Source organism: Xiphophorus maculatus, chromosome 11 (genome assembly GCF_002775205.1).
Source record: "Xiphophorus maculatus strain JP 163 A chromosome 11, X_maculatus-5.0-male, whole genome shotgun sequence".
NCBI lineage: Eukaryota > Metazoa > Chordata > Actinopteri > Cyprinodontiformes > Poeciliidae > Xiphophorus > Xiphophorus maculatus.
This window is the reverse complement of record NC_036453.1, coordinates 32,600-50,052: the sequence shown is the minus strand read 5'-3', so window position 1 is coordinate 50,052 and position 17,453 is coordinate 32,600.

Sequence of the window (17,453 nt, the reverse complement as noted above, 5' to 3'; positions counted from 1 at the left end):
AAAATGGCAACCAAGAAGTTTCTGATCTCCTTTGTTAACCTCTATCTAAGCTACGCCCTAAAAGAGGGTGTTCCCTAGTGTGTCATATCCTTTACCCCTAGCTCTCATTTGCATTTCCTAGCATTTTCTAACATGTCATTTCCTTAAGCTGAAGGTAAAGCTTAAGGAACCCTCCTATTGGTGACATGGAGAGTTCCTTATGACATGACTAGCTAAAAGAGATAGAAGGAAAACACAGAATTATTTACTCTCAAAACTCCCTTGGGGTGATGTAATATCACCACAATCACCCCACACAATCATTAAGTATGTCCATGTGTATCCTAAGCTATCTGGCGGACCGCTCCTTCCAGCTGTCACCAGTAATCTTGTCCTCCACACATCGTATCTCCAGTACACCCCGCAGGATCTTGGTGTTGCCACAAGTCATGCGCATGCATTCAAGATGCTGCACTGCAGCATCTTGAAGTGGGCCAGGACAGCCGGAGACTGCTACATGATCAGTAGAAAACACAGAATCTCCAGGCTGGTGCAGCCACATGTCCAGCCTTAGGGTCGTCTTCAACAGCCATCTTCAGCAGCTCACCTCGAGAGTCAGCCACGTTGGTGAAATCATTCACCTGGTAGGAAATCCTGATGAGGAAGGTGACTACAATGTCACCTGTGGAGAAGCATTGCTTCTTCACAGGTGAATGTTTGCTGAGCATGGTCTCTGCTCCTGACATGAACTGGCTGTGGCCAAACACCAAGAATGCGCCACCGGCTGCCATTTGGAATCGCTTGATGTCTGGTCAGGGCCGGTTCCAGAGACAGTCCTCTCGTCACGGTGCCATCGCTGTTTCCCTCACAGGTCATGGCTTTGGACCCGCACACCGGCTGCTGGTCCTTGATCCTCTGCTTGATCCTTGATCCTTGATCAAAGACGTCAGAATGAAGTTCTTCCTCACCTCCATGCTCATCACCGACAGCCATGTCTTCACCAGATCCAGGCTGATCATCACCATCTCACTGGTCACTTGACTGGCCTTGATGAACCCCGGGATGGCCTGATGGAAGCTCAAGTGTTACCAAACCATCTTTTGTTGCAATCGCATGAAGACCGAGATGAAGCAGACATGTAGCTGGTATTGTAGCTGCAGACCAACTTCAGGATAAACAGAGTTCTGAACAACTGGGTGGGGTTGGTGTGGCTGGTTGCTCGGGACAGCAAGGAGTGAATGGCTTGCAGCCCCCCTGTAACAAATAAACTAATATATACAGGGGTAGGGTGATCAATCATCTCAAAAATGTGACATTATTAATAAAAAAATACAACATCTTTGTTTTAATGTGATTCTACACCAAGACTGCTTGAACATTTTGAAAATATTGACTAGGTAATTTAGAAGTTACAATAGAGAAAACCCTATCAACAGAATAAAATGAGCATATAAAATTTGCAAGACTAGTCAATATCTAGAATCTTTCTATACTAATTCATTGTTTCTTCACTGGATAGCGTAGTGATGTCATCAGGTCCCAGGGACCTGGGACATTAATTTTGATGTCTCCAATTATAATTTTTTTTCTCTATTTTCCAAACAATTTGCCAGAAACACCTGAGTTTTAATTCCAATTCATTTATCAAATTTGATAGTCCATTTATTGCATATAATTTGGCCTGAAATACAGCTTTTTTAGTTCTCCAACTGAAGATATGATTAAATTATCGATTTGGAATCAATTTGGAATCTATGTTACTGTTTATAAGACAATTTGCCCAAAAACTAAAATATTTTGAGGTGTTTTACAAGTTTTCCAAATCAGCTGTCTAGAATTCAAAATAGACTATGAGATGTTTTAGATTTAAAATTTTATCAGTAATGTTTTGTTGGCTCTAGTGGCCTTTATTTGAAAGTAGTTTGACAGGAAACAGGGAAATGAGAGAGGGGGAAGACATGTGTCAAATGTCACCAGGCCGGGAATCGAACCTGTGACCACCACCACGAGACTAAGGCCTCAATACGTGGGTCATGCTTTGCCCCTGCGCCACCCACCACAGCACCCCCATCAGTAATGTTTTATCTCTATAATATCCCCCTGTGTTTTCTTACGTTGCAAAGAAAAGAACAAACATAACTCAGGAATTTCAAATCAAAAACCAGTTTGATAACATCAACCCATCCTTAGAAAATTTCCATATTCCCCATGAAGTTGGAGGCCCCGTGTAAGCAATTTATTCTATATAAGAGCATACTATAAAAAGTTTATTTATAAATCCAACTTGAATCAACAATCTTAATTAACATCAATTTGAAGAATATGCTTATCAAATCCATTAAAAATATCAGACTTATTCCCAAATATCCCATTTAAATCCACGCCAATTTCAAGTGTATCCAATCAAAATAAATCACAATCAACATTTCTGACAACAATATTTTCATTGTCATCAGAGATTTTGTGCAGTGACTCTTTTCCTTATACTTGTTGATTTTTCCAGTTAAAAGCCTTGAAGGCCAAATGTTTCATCATCATAAACAATTAAAAATCAGAATTTTAATTTCTTTTCTAGAAAAGCAGGATCATCTTTCATTTTAAACCCACAAATTAGAAATGATCAATTTAGACAAAGGAGCTAAAATAAATGTGAAAATTCCTCTGAGACAAAGATTTTGCAGTACCTTAACATGTTATTGCTTTCCAAATCAAATGGTTAGGTGGACCTGGATTTATGTATTAATTCAACTCTGTTACAAATTTTAGGCACAATTGGATTCCCTAGTGGAATCCAATTGTGATCCAATTGTTTACCAATTTGTTTATGTTAAACAGGCCTGCCAGGTGAATGAAACCCTCCTATTGGACAAGCAGATTATTCTGCTTTAAAATAAATTTTGATGTCAACGTATAATTTATGTAATCATTATTATTTTAGAAATCTCTGTGGAGTATTTTGTCAAAATAAATTTATCCAATGCTAATATTGTCCCACATGTGTAACAGTCCAAAGAATTAGTAAAGCCATATGACTCACCAATAATTTCATGAATTTTTGTAACTGATTATTTTGTTACATCAACTGTAGGAAGACCTGTGTTTCTATCGTCATTGTGGCATTTAGCAAATGGAAATCATTTTTGAAAACTGATACAAGAGAGGTTTGGTCTGATTTAACTTCAGACTGTGAGAAAAATTTGTCTTTTGTATATAGACATACTGTAGGTTTCAACTGTTGATTGATTGATCTGACTCGGGTGCTTTTTCCTTGTTGATCTCAGCTGTAGGACCAAGTGATGAAGTTGCAAGATGGAACCCTACCCAGTCTGTGCAGGACACACCTGCTATAGCTACATGGAGAAACTCGGGAGAATCCAAGAGCTCAACCCAAACTGGAAGTGAATTTCAACCAGCCATCACAAAAATAATTGATGTCTCATCTGAAGGCAGGATTTCTTTAGATGAATACAAAGTCCCTTGTAAAATATTCTCTGATTCATTTACCTCTGCAGCCCAGCTGGAGGATGCCAGCATCTGTATTCAACATAATGTTTCCAAAAATATGTGTACAAAAGAAAACATAGGTGCTTCAGTGAGTGAATCTGTCCCTGACAACAATAGACTGGGAAGTGAAGTGGCTGTTGAGACTACTTCAGAATCTTTGAGAGACAAAGATCAGGCTTTGTCTAAATTACCAATAGATGAAGAGAGCTCTACTGTCGCATGTCTCCACTTTGAGCTTTGTCAAATAACAGACCCCACCTCTGCAGAGCCATCATGCCATGTATCCACCAAGACAGGACATGGACCAGCTGGAGAGAGCCCCATTAACTGTACCCAAATAAACACTTACCTCAAACCAAGAAGCCTCTCCCAGGCAGACTCTGGCATCACTCAGGTTCCTTCAGGTGTGTCTGGAGATGAATCACAGTCCTCAAATTTTTGTGGGAATCTGAGTACACACACTTCTTCCACTGAATCCAAGACTTCAGATTCCAGTGGTGGATCACATTCTGGAGTTTCTGACTTTAATAACCAGGTCTTGAAAGATAAAGCAGATTTAAGCCCAGAGGCTATGTTCATTTTTAAGAACACGTCAGATTTAAAGCCACTTAATGATTCAGACTGTCCTGCAGAAAGTGGGAAAGTTGAACAACAACTGGCAGCTGGACCTCCAAAATTAAACGTGTTAAGTATTCAAAGTATCAGTATTGCACAGGAAGAACCTCAACTGAAAGCATTCAGAAGAGAAAGCCTCATACCTTTGGACAGAAATGTTGCCTTGAAAGAGTTTACCAAATTTCAACCAACCACAATCGTGTCCAGCTTCTTGAATTCAAACAGGCAGCTGGATGTGAACATTTGCCACGAATTATCCAAAGTCAGTGACAGAATGCACAATGCAGCTCAGCATGGACTCTCTGGAAGCACTATTCAAACTGTACAATGTCCCAAAGAAAAGAACATAATTTCTTGTTCCAAATCATCAGTCTTATCACTAGAGCAGTCATGCCCCTCTATTACCCAGAGAACATTCATGGAACTTCAGTTGTCTCCAGCCAGTGGTCTTATATCACCACTATTTAAATATAATAAAGAAACAACTTCAAAACCCACTAAAGACTCTAAAATCAAAACATATGCAAGATTAGCATCTAAACTTTCTCCTATTTCCAGGGGTGAAATAACTAATGGCATGGCCAAAAGTGAAGGCTTTGATTACACTGAAAAAGCTCAGCTAACCACAGCGGATGACCCAAAACCAAGTCAAATTCTGGTGTCAGGCGAGACCCTGAAATTCAGTACATCTCGACCAATCTGTCGAACCATGGAAAGGTGGAGCTTATCCAAAGATGTCACCCTGTCTGCAGGTTACAAGCCTTTTTCTGTTCGACATAAAATAAAGTCCTATGAAAGCCTTGCCAACTTGGATAAACCTGTGGCTAAAAGCAGTGATGTTCATACTTTTGCAGTAGCATATACAGCCTCACTTAACCAGAGGATCTCTGGATATATGGACTCGGTTAATTCTGTTGACTGGCGGGGCCACCAAAGAAATAACAGCTCTTACAACAACTGTTTGACATCAGTAGCATCCCTTTCCCCTCCTCTTAGAAAATCTGCAGGGAATGAAAATCAGAAAGCCCCAGATGGGACCATATCACATAACCGTGTGGTGCTGCGAAGGAAACATGGCAGACTTCCCACCAGGAAGGTGCATCAGTCAAGGACTCTGAGTATGCCCAATTTAGAAAAACTATGCACTGATAACTTCAATAGAGGAAATACCACAGCTGGTAATAAAAATGATCGCAGCGTCTGCTTAACTCCAAAAGCCAACATGACCAACTGTTTCTCACCAGCTGCAATGTTTAGCAGTGGTGATGATGTGACTTCTGAGGACACTCCTCAGGGATCTCCAGACACCAGACAGCCTGGCTGGTCTATCAGGTGAGAACTTAATTCTAAACTATTTAACTTAGAATCAGTTAGTGTTTCAGGACACCATGACCAGAAATAAAGGCCACTGTATAAATAAACAAAGCCTTGTCAGTTCTGCTATGAGTTACATATGCAATGATGTAACTCATGTCAGTCTTCAGTTTTAGTCTGTGGTTTGGTGACTTATATTTTAGTCACCAAAATATAATAATAAAGTTATGTAGACAGAGAAAAATAAAACAACAGTTTATGTGCAATTTCTGGTATTCTTTATTATGTTTTTTTTTTTTTTTTTATCTTTATTGATTTTCAAGGAAGCACATTTTACAAAACACATACTCACAATATCACAAGCCAATTTCAATATTTAGGGAAAAAAAAGTAGACAATTCTGATAAAATAAAGCAACCATTACAACTCTATTTCCCAGAGAAAGATTACAACTATTGAAATGAAAAATAGAATAATCTACTGTATATTAGAATAGAATAATAGAAAAAGAGAACAATTTTTTACTAAGAAAATAATTGGTAAAAAAAAAATACAAAGGAAAAAATAAAAACAAACAGACCAAACAGAATTTTAGAAAGCATGTTGCAACTGTTGCTCATTCCTCCTCCGTTTTTGTTAAGCTGCCCTTTCGTTCTTATTTGACGTGAAGGGTCAGATTGCTTTTCTATCTAAAAGATTTTTATAGATAATTTTTTAATTATAAGCTGTAGGGAAGCTCTGACCAGATTTTTTGCTGCCGATTCCGAGACCAATCATCCATGAGGCCGATCTCTGTCGATCACTGATCACTGCCGATCGCCTGGAATGGCTGTTAATTTTTTGCTTTAGGTATTGTTGAGAAAAAATGATTATTTTTAGTGCTTAATACAGTTAATCTTACGGCATGTGTAAAAGGTATATTGAACATTCTTATTTTGAACAAATTTCTTAATTTTGAACAGGTTTGTGTTAAGGATTTAAAACTAAACCAGATGGGCAAGTATTCAAAGTATCTCTCAATGGGCCTCCTGCTGTGTTGTCAGAGGGCAGGAGGCCATAAAATTAGCATCTACTGCAGGGCAATATCACTTGAGCCTGGAAGAGATAACGGGAGAGACTTCGGATTTCACAGGTATCTGTGAAATCTTATCTCATGTTTTTTCTTTACCCAAATGACCGTAGAACCCAGGAGGCCAGGACGCAGCTGTTGGCTCTTTTGTTTTAACAGAGAACAAATGGCCTTTGATCTTTGGCGTAAATTAGGGGGAGTTTCTAAGTTTCTCTGAGTGTCCAAGGTAGCTTCCAGTTGGTCCGCCGGAGGTACGCCTTAATTGAATATATTAAAAAGGAAAGACACACCTTCAGTATAAGACTTCGTGTACAGGAGTAAAAATTTAGAGAGCTGCCACTATTTTGCTTTTTTTGCATCGCTCTCTCCAAAGACGCGTCTTTGTTTTTTGTTTGTCTTTGTTTTTGTCTTTGTTGGTCTGTCTTGTCTGTCTTTGTCTGTATAAGGTAAAGAATGCATATCTCTGTTCCTCTGCAGCTTTGTTGTTGATTCATACGTTGCTTTGTATGGGATTAAACTCTGTAACTCTGTGACGTCAACACGCATTGTTGTTTTCCTTGTGGCCGCACGTCGCCCGCTGAGAGGGCCTGGGATCAGAGGAAGAGAGAGCCAGACTTTGTTCCAAAGTTAATTTATAAATTATTCTTCCTTAACAGTATACATGATACTATGTTATCTAGCAAAATTGAAAAATTATCTGGCAATAAATTCAGCTAATTTAGACATAATAGACATATTTTATTACATATATAAAATCTTTTTTTTAAGTTACATGCTGCAGCTTTAAGCAGACATTCTGTGTGAGAGTTTACTGTCTGTTGGAGGTTGAGCGGCAATATGTCTTGGAAATATTACTACCAGTAGTGAGTAGTGGAGGTCCAACAAGCAAGAGCAGAACCCAGGATTTTACACCGTCAGCTCGAAGACTTAAATGATTTTTCGGGTTATTTGTTTAGCTTTCTGACCCTGATGCTAATTTGGGTGAGTGTTGGTAGTTGTGCGCTACTTTCCTGCTATCTGGCCGCTCCGCCCCGAATGGTCCTTTTTCCTGCATTGAGCCTCGATATAGCCAAACTCCGTCAAATGCTTGTTTTTTAAATGCCATATTCCATTCGTTGTGTTGATGCATTTTGACGTGCTTCACCCCCGAGGTAATTTCCCGCCATAACATGCAAACGTCGCCATTCACTCTCAGCATAACAGTTCCACATGACAGAATTTGTTGGCGTGCTTGCACACTGTGAAGGAAAGAGGAGATAAGCTGCACACGCAGGCTGGGAAGTGAGATAAACGTGGTCAGTTTTGGTGATCGGCAGCAAGTGACAGTGATTCGCGATCACCGATCATACACTTTTTCACGGAAATCGGCCGATTATGATCGGTGGCCGATTGGCACAACTCTAATTAGCCTTGCCACTCCTCCCGTAAAATACATAGTCATCCCGTATTTGACTGTTAAATGTTGCGTCCAGTACTGAACTGATACGGGATGCGATTTGTTCCGTATTTCTGTCCGATAGACATGTCTATCACACACATATGAACACCAACTGTAACAATAATGACGAAAATAAAACACGGAAAATATTAAGGTCAGCTAAATTTTCATGTCAGGAGCTATAAAGGACCTTGAGAACATGGTGTTGTAGTTGCCTAGAGATGGACAGTGTTTTTAAAGCGAAAATATTAATAAGCCTGCAGGAGCTCTGAAATATCCGTCTTTACTCCATCTTGGCTCATTAGCGCCCCCCTCGATGTGGTTGGCTTTGCTGGTGAGATTAATAGAGTCTTCCAGTTTGAATGTATGCCTAGGCTTCATTTCAACCTGGAGAAACTCAGAGAGAGAGAGAGAATGAGTATTAGAAGGTTTTAATTGACAAATGAAAGTCTTTGGCACTCTGACCCAGGAGGAAGACATGGCGATGGAATCCTCCGGCAGAGAGAATGAGCTGCTGTGTATGAAGAGTAGAAATGTCTTCCCCCAAAACATAAATAAATAAAAGAATAAATAAAATCAGTAAGACTGTGACCAAGCTGATGGCAAAGAAGTGAATAAAACTAGAGGCATAGAAGTGTGAGATTGGGCATACCTGCTCAGGCGAGGACTAGGTATACACTGCGTGCTTAGATCGAAGAGAAGAAATGGACTGTGAGAGTCTGTGAAACGAGTAAAAGACTGTGAGATTGCAAGGCATAAAGAAGGAATGCTTGAAAGATCAGAGGATGCTGAAGAAATGCAGAGAGGTAGCAAGAGGGACTTGGATGCTATCGAAGAGTGGAACTAGTATGGAAGTAAATATATGCCATCAGAATTTGAATAAAAAATTCCTCTGAAATTTGAATGTTGTATATTAGTGCTTAGTTTTTCAGTGTTAAAATAAATTCAGAATATATTTTTAACCTAAAAAAAATTCAGTGTCATTATTTGTACATGGTTGCAATTTTCATTTATTAAAAAGATTCACATTCCAATTTTAAAGTGATCAAATTTTCAACATACATATTTTTCACAGTTTAAATTTTCAGTGTTATAAAATTCAGTATATAAAAAAATTCAACTTTTCAAAATTCAAATGGAATATTTTCAGTGTCCTCCAATTCAACTTGCTCAAATTCGCTGTCTCAAATTCAGCGTCTAAAAATTCGCTGTAAAAATGGCGAGGTTACTTCAGGTCACAGACATTAGCAATGGATGTCAGATTCCAGGACCCAGCTAATCATGTGACACAACCGTCATATTGAAGAAATACCAGCGTCACCGAGGCTGGCGACCATGGAGGCGACCGCAAACCCAACGGTGAGTTTAATGCTTTCATATTTCTGTATTATATTTTATTTTGCGCATGAAGTTTGATACATTACCTTAAATCTTGATTTAAAACACGGGTTTGGGCCGTTGTTAATCTTACACCATGTAGTGCTAGCATATTACTTCTCGCTACCTCCTAGCCCCCCCAGCCCGTCCCCGCTGCCCCTCACCCAATTTACCCCGTTTTATTTCAAAAAGAAATACGACTTGCGCCAAGTCTAGAATCTTGAAAGAGAACTGATGGGTGGCGACTTTCTGGGTTGTTTGTATGTTTTCTTAGGTGAGACTGAGACAGGCAGTCTTAGTAAAGTGTAATATTTCAGGAGTTGCTACCGCTAATGTACTAAGCTAATATGGCTGCCTTGTATGCTTCAAGGAGGGGCTGTGAACACTTCCGACATTAATTATAACCACAACCCCATTCTGTTCAGCTACTGTATTATTCAGGTGACTTCATTTATGAATTAATTAAGAATTAAGAAATTTATTGTCAGTATAACATCATCCAAAATACTGCTTCTCTTAGCTGACAAGTGTTGATATACAATATTAATTTACATTCTTTTTACTTTGCGGTATAAAACCTCGTTCTGTTACCTAGCAACACTATAAACAACTCCCTTTGTTTTTTCAATTGATTTTAGCTCATTTTCAAGAAAAATATATGCTTGTAAGTACATCTGTTAACTTATTTTAGATTAAATATAATTTAATTTATATTACTGTGATTTCTCATGTCTGTGACCTGAAGTAACCTCGCCATTTTTACAGCGAATTTTTAGACGCTGAATTTGAGACAGCGAATTTGAGCAAGTTGAATTGGAGGACACTGAAAATATTGCATTTGAATTTTGAAAAGTTGAATTTTTTTACATGCTAAATTTTTTAACACTGAAAATTTAAACTGTGAAAAATATGTATATTGAAAATTTGATCACTTTGAAATAGGAATGTGAATCTTTTTATTAAATGAAAATTGCAACCATGTACAAATAATGACACTGAATTTTTTTTTCATGTACAAATAATGACACTGAATTGTTTTTAGGTTAAAAATATATTCTGAATTTATTTTAACACTGAAAAAGTAAGCACTAATGTACAACATTCAAATTTCAGAGGCATTTTTTATTCAAATTCTGATGGCACATATTTACTTCTTAGTATGATGAGACAGATAATTTGTGGACAAGAAGATTGATCTCCACTTCCTCTCTAAGCACTTTGTATTGCCTTGTTGCTGAAAATGTGCTATATAAATAAAATGACCTTTACTTTTACTTGAGCTACTACTGCCATCTGCAGAAACACAAACCCCACTGAAATACATGCACAAAGTCCTGACTGACTTGTCAGTGCTAAGACCCTCTTTCTGGATCAGATGGGTTGTTTTGACCAAGCAGTGCATTTCTGTAGTTAGCACTGGGAACACAGGGAAAGGCAGAGGAGCTCAATATTTTCACAGATTGTTAGTCTCACAACACTCTGTCACAACATACGGTAAAAACCTAACTTTTATAAAGATTTTTTTTAATCAAAGTTACATACTGCAACTTTAACTTTGCTGTTGAATGAATGTAGAGACTAATACACTGCTCAAAAAATAAAGGGAACACTTAAACAACACAATATAACTCCAAGTAAATCAAACTTCTGTGAAATCAAACTGTCCACTTAGGAAGCAACACTGATTGACAATCAATTTCACCTGCTGTTGTGCAAATGGAATAGACAACAGGTGGAAATTATTGGCCATTAGCAAGACACACTCAATAAAGGAGTGGTTCTGCAGTTGGGACCACAGACCACTTCTCAGTACCTATGCTGTCTGGCTGATGTTTTGGTCAGTTTTGAATGTTGGTGGTGCTTTCACACTCGTGGTAGCATGAGACGGACTCCACAACCCACACAAGTGGCTCAGGTAGTGCAGCTCATCCAGGATGGCACATCAATGTGAGCTGTGGCAAGAAGGTTTGCTGTGTCTGTCAGCGTAGTGTCCAGAGGCTGGAGGCGCTACCAGGAGACAGGCCAGTACACCAGGAGACGTGGAGGAAGTCGTAGGAGGGCAACAACCCAGCAGCTGGACCGCTACCTCCGCCTTTGTGCAAGAAGGAACAGGAGGAGCACTGCCAGAGCCCTGCAAAATGACCTCCAGCAGGCCACAAATGTCCATGTGTCTGCACTAGGCCTGTCACGATAAACGATAAATCGATTAATCGTACGATAAATTAAAACTTAAAAAAAAATCGACGCCATTTCAATTATCGGCATTATCGTCTCTTCCGGCCTTTTTCTCTTTCTGTTGATGACACCGAATGAAAAAAGGCTCAACTCCGGTGCTCTCCACTGACCCTCCCTTCCTCATTTCCTTAGTGTAAAGCCCAGCGCACATGACAGGATCTTAGAGCTGTCGGCCGATTGTCGGCCCATTTTTAAAACCTGACAGACCACACATGAGCCGACAGAAATCCTAGGTATAACGGTTCGATCGGGTTCGGTCCTGCCGTGTGGTGTCCAACAAAGAGCACAAAATAATGGCTACAAGGCCAGTGAACTAATTTTAAAACCAGGCATTAATCAATGCTTTACTACAATCTACCTGCAATGCATGTGGCTAGTGTCAGAGTAAAGTCCTGACTGAATGAAAATCATTATAACCTATTTATTTATTTATTTATTAACGAAGAACAGCTGAAAAGTTACCGGGTTTATCAACTGCAGTAGCAATTTCGCTCCAACTCCTCCCCTTGTCATTTCTATATTCTTTGCATGTTGAATAAACATTAATGTTGTTTCCACGTTGGCTGGACTTCGGTTGCGCTGTATCAGCTGTTTGGGATTCCCGTAATTTCCCCTCAGAAAGCGCGGAGGAGAATCCGCGCTTTCTGATTGGCTGCCTGTCACATTCAACAGGCTGCGTTAACATCCCAGTTGGGAAAAAACCCTGATTTAGATCGGAGCGGCAACGACGATCTACCGTAACACACCACACAATCTTAGAAAGACCAACGTTTTAAGATTGTTGTAAGGGGAAAAATAGGAGCAAAAAATCATGTAGTGTGAACTATTGCATCAGGTAGTCGATGTGCCCATTTCTCTATTTAAATCTAATGATTACTGAAGGGCAACATAATATACAGACTTTATAATCTTTTGGTTGAATGCAGTATTTATTTCCACTTTGGCTTTATGTTGTTTAGTTTTTATCAAGTACATTTTTGTTAATGGAGACTGAGAATCCATTTTGTTTTTGGTTGTTTTGTTTATTTTGTTTATCAGTTCCAGTGTTAAATATTCTTTTGAAAATAAATTGTATCTATCTTTGGCAAGAAATCGCATGTATTATTACGTCATTTCCATTAAATCAGTGTAAAAAGGTCTTCAGACAATATTATCGTTTATCGCAATAATTTTTTGAGACAATTAATCGCTCAGCAAAATTTGCTATTGTGACAGGCCTAGTCTGCACAAACGGTTAGAAACCGACTCCATGAGGATGGTATGAGGGCCCGACATCCACAGATGGGGGTTGTGCCCACAGCCCAACACCGTGCAGGACGCTTGGCATTTGCCAGAGAACACCAGGATTGGCAAATTCGCCAATGGCGCCTTGTGCTCTTCACAGATGAAAGCAGGTTCACACTGAGCACATGTGACAGACGTGACAGAGTCTGGTGACGCCGTTTAGAGCGGTCTGCTGCCTGCAACATCCTTCAGCATGACCGGTTTGGCAGTGGGTCAGTAATGGTGTGGGGTGGCATTTCTTTGGAGGGCCGCACAGCCCTCCATGTGCTCACCAGAGGTAGCCTGACTGCCATTAGGTACAGAGATGAGATCCTCAGACCCCTTGTGAGACCATATGCTGGTGCGGTTGGCCCTGGGTTCCTCCTAATGCAGGACAATGCTAGACCTCATGTGGCTGGAGTGTGTCAGCAGTTCCTGCAAGATGAAGGCATTGAAGCTATGGACTGGCCAGCCCGTTCCCCAGACCTGAATCCGATTGAGCACATCTGGGACATCATGTCTCGCTCCATCCACCAACGTCACGTTGCACCACAGACTGTCCAGGAGTTGGCGGATGCTTTAGTCCAGGTCTGGGAGGAGATCCCTCAGGAGACCATCCGCCACCTCATCAGGAGCATGCCCAGGCGTTGTAGGGAGGTCATACAGGCACGTGGAGGCCACACACAATACTGAGCCTCATTTTGACTTGTTTTAAGGACATTACATTAAAGTTGGATCAGCGTGTAGTGTTATTTCACTTTAATTTTGTGTGTGGCTCCAAATCCAGGCCTCCATTGGTTAATAAATTTGATTTCCATTGATGATTTTTGTGTGATTTTGTTGTCGGCACATCCAACTTTGTACAGAACAAAGTATTCAATGAGAATATTTCTTTCATTCAGATCTAGGATGTGTTAGTGCTCCCTTTATTCTTTTGAGCAGTGTACATAGCATACATAAGACTGACAGCATTGCCACTGCTGCAGTCTCTTATACAAAGTATTTGGTTAGCTGTGTTGCAATACTTGAATCCTGGACAGAGGAGCTGTGCTTCTCATGTCTTATTGATCAATTGGAATTGTGATTTTTGGTTTATTGTAATCAAATACGGTATAGTTTTTGAATCCATTGATGTTGATAGTAGTGAACGTTGTTTTCCCTTTTCAAACATTACAGTTGTAAGAGCGTGTGTTGTATCTTACACTGTCTTTTTGTGTTTATGTTTGTGCAACAGCTCTTACTGTCATGTTGGCGTGTAACTTTTTTACCCACCTGCAGAACGACCACAGGAGAGACAGAAATCAGTAAAATGATATTTATTGCAAACAAATGGGTAAATGGGTTCTGGAACAAGCTCACTGCGACGTCTGTTCACTGCGTAACGACAGAGGAGATGATGAGTTTGAGGAGAGTCGGAAAGCGGGATTGTGAGGATAAATAGGAATGATCTTACTTGTTGTGGAGGACTTGTTCGTCCGGGAGGGTTGATACTGTAGGTTCGAGGCTTTGGTCTCCTAGTGTGGGTCCTTACAGAGATCCTGGTTCTACGAGAGATGGTGGAGGAGCGGCTCAAAATCCAGTCAAGGGTTCTGAGGTGGAGGGCGGACAGGTAAATTCGAGTGCGGTGGGACAAACGGAGGAGCGGTCCGACAGCCAGCTGAAGATATGTGGAGTCTGGTAGGGATCAGACGGAGGAGATGACGGTGGGGCTTGGGCGACCAGTGGGTATAATCCACGGCGTCACGAAAAAGGGAATCCAAGAAACCAAAATGGACTCTTCTCGGGAACTCACGAGGAAACACCTGAACACAGGAAAACAGCGAAGGATTACTGCGAGTAAATCTAAGGAAAGCACAAAGAAATAGCTCTAGAGGGCTCTGGGTACCATTACTGGCATAACACTCAGGCGATGAAGTGCTGGCAGTCTGCTCCTTAAGAATCCCGGAGATGATGAGCTGATACAACACAGGTGCTCTGCAGTGTGGGACACGCCTCACCATGGCGATGGCCACTGGCGCCCTCTAGTGGGTAGAACAGTGAAGCAGCAGGCAAAAAAAGAAGAACCCACAAAAACAGACCAAAAACCCCAGAACCTAACACTTACGGTGAAACTCAGGGTTTACTCCCAATAAACTTGTTCATCAATAAAGCCAAAATCCTTCATTTGAAATGGGGTCTGCTACAGAAAGAATAAAGTTTCTTTTGTAATAATATAGCCCCTTTTCCATTAGTGTTATTTCCCCTCTTTTATTTATTTTCAGATTAAGTGTAGACAATCAAGTCTTCCTGCTTTAAGAATTTATTCATTTTTAAGATTTGCACTATGCTCGAAGTACATTTATCCTCTCCTTTAAAAGAAATAATTCCACAAAATAAGAAACTGTGTATCATAGTTTGAGGAGTTTGTGTTTGTGTTTGAGTTTGTGTATCATAGTTTTGTAGTTTTCATACAAAAGTAGTTTTGTTATGAAAACTAATTTTAAGCAGTTATTGATTAGTGAAATTTCTAGGATTCCAAAACCACAAGTGTTGTTCATTCTTTTTTGAGGGGGGAAATCTTAAGTAAAATCTTCTTACTGTACTGGCAGACACATCTGCTTAAAATAGTTTTGTCTCAGAAATATATTTTTTGAAATCTTTGTAACTTTAGAAGCCTTTTCTGCAGTGTGTCAAAAGCATTCATCCAATGTAGAGATGCAGTATAGTCTATGTAGAGGTTTGAATTTTGTTTTAAATCATATTGTTGCTAGGGATGCTCTGATCAAGATTTTTGCTGCCGATTCCGATCACCCATGAGAACCGATCACTGCTGATCACTGGCTGTTAATTTGTCGCTTTAGGTGTAAATGCTACTATGTGGTCTGTCAAAATGTAAAAATAATCTGGCAATGAATTCATGAGATTTAGACAAAAAAATACTTGTAAAATACTTGCAGGCACGATACAGCAGCTATTCAGTCAAAAGGACAACTGGAAAACCTGCTATCAGTATAATAATATTTAACAGTAAGGTTCTCAGTTCTGTAAATTCAAGTCAAATAAATCTCACAACACTGTCAAATAATGTCAAGTAAAAAAGAAATCATTAATTCAAAGTCAAATGCAAATTGCATTCAGTTACATCCTGCAGCTTTAAGCAGACATTTAATGTGAGAGTCCACTGGAGGTTGAATGTGAAATTTCTGTGAAATAGGAAGTTCCCAGTCCAACAGCGAGAGCAGAACTCGGCATCTTCCACTGCTAGCTCAATTATTTCAGTTATTTTTCGAGTTATTTGCTTAGTTTCTGATTGTCATGCTCTTTCACCTGGAAGAGCATGACAACTACACTAACACCTGAGTGGTTGGTAGTTGTGCGCTGCTTTACCAGCTGTCTGATGGCTCCGAATGTCTTTTTGTCCTGCTGAAAAATCTGCAGTAGTCTTTTTTTCTGCAGTGAGCCTCAATAACCCAGCAAACTCTGCCAATGCTTCTTTTTTAAATGTCATATTAAATTCTCTGTGTTGATGCATTTTGACATGAGGAATTTTTCCGCTGCAACACGCAAACCTCCCCATTCACTCTCAGAGCGCTAAAGTTCCACGCGACAACGCCTAGGGTTTGATCGGCGTATGATACACTTTTTTATGGAAATCGGCCGATCATGATCGGTGGCCGATCAATTGGCACACCTCTAATTGTCAACAGTAGTTTTATTTAGTCATCCTTTATTGTGGTAAAAAATTAAAATAGAAGACAGGTCTGTAATTGTTATATGTTTATTCATATTTTGATCATATGTAGAATTTTTGCTATTTCTACATGATTTGGAAAAAATTCTGGAAAATTTATTATGTCTGTGAGCTGTCGGTTAAGCAATGACGTAACATCAGACTGGTATAGCACTTTCAGGAACCTCAAGGATACTCTACGTACAGTGAAATTCCCATTGACAACACATCCTCCATGTGTTGGAAGGGTTTTTTTCCCCCCATTTTATTCCTCATGATAATTTATACACATATTTTCACCAATTAGCGTAGAAAAAATAAACATCAGAGCAGACAAGTAAATAGAGGTGGAGTGGAAAGCAGTATGGAGTTGTTTTCAGGTATGCAAAACAACCAAGTAGATTAGCAAAAACGAAACAAAAAAGAATAACAGAAAGGTGTGAAAAAGCACAAAAAAATCTAACTGAAATACATACATGCAAGACAAAGGCAAAAAAAAAACATAACTTAGAAGTGACACAACAAAATTGTAGATTTTAAAATATGTAGCTAGAAAGCATTTTCCCCCCCTTTTAGCAGTTCATTTCTGATTGGGGATTTTTCATCCCTTTTTGTGACTGGGCAGCGGGCAGCTCTTTGTCATGAAGTTGTCTGTGAACCCTGAATTTTAGTGGACTGAGAGAAACAGAGGCTGTTAAGCCTTCTATTTAGCTTTTTTTGAAGCTAAATAAAACATAATTAATTTTATCAAGTAATAAAAACAATGCTACCATTAAGTATAAATGGCAGCAAACAAAATTTGTTGTGGTCTTTCTCAGATTATTGTATGTATGTATCAAGACAAAACTCATGAATATCATGTAAAACTTACTGTATACTAAATCTGTTCAATGTGATTCCTATTTTCTTCAGGTTGAAGGAGCTGGTGGAATATCCTGTGAGTCAGCGTA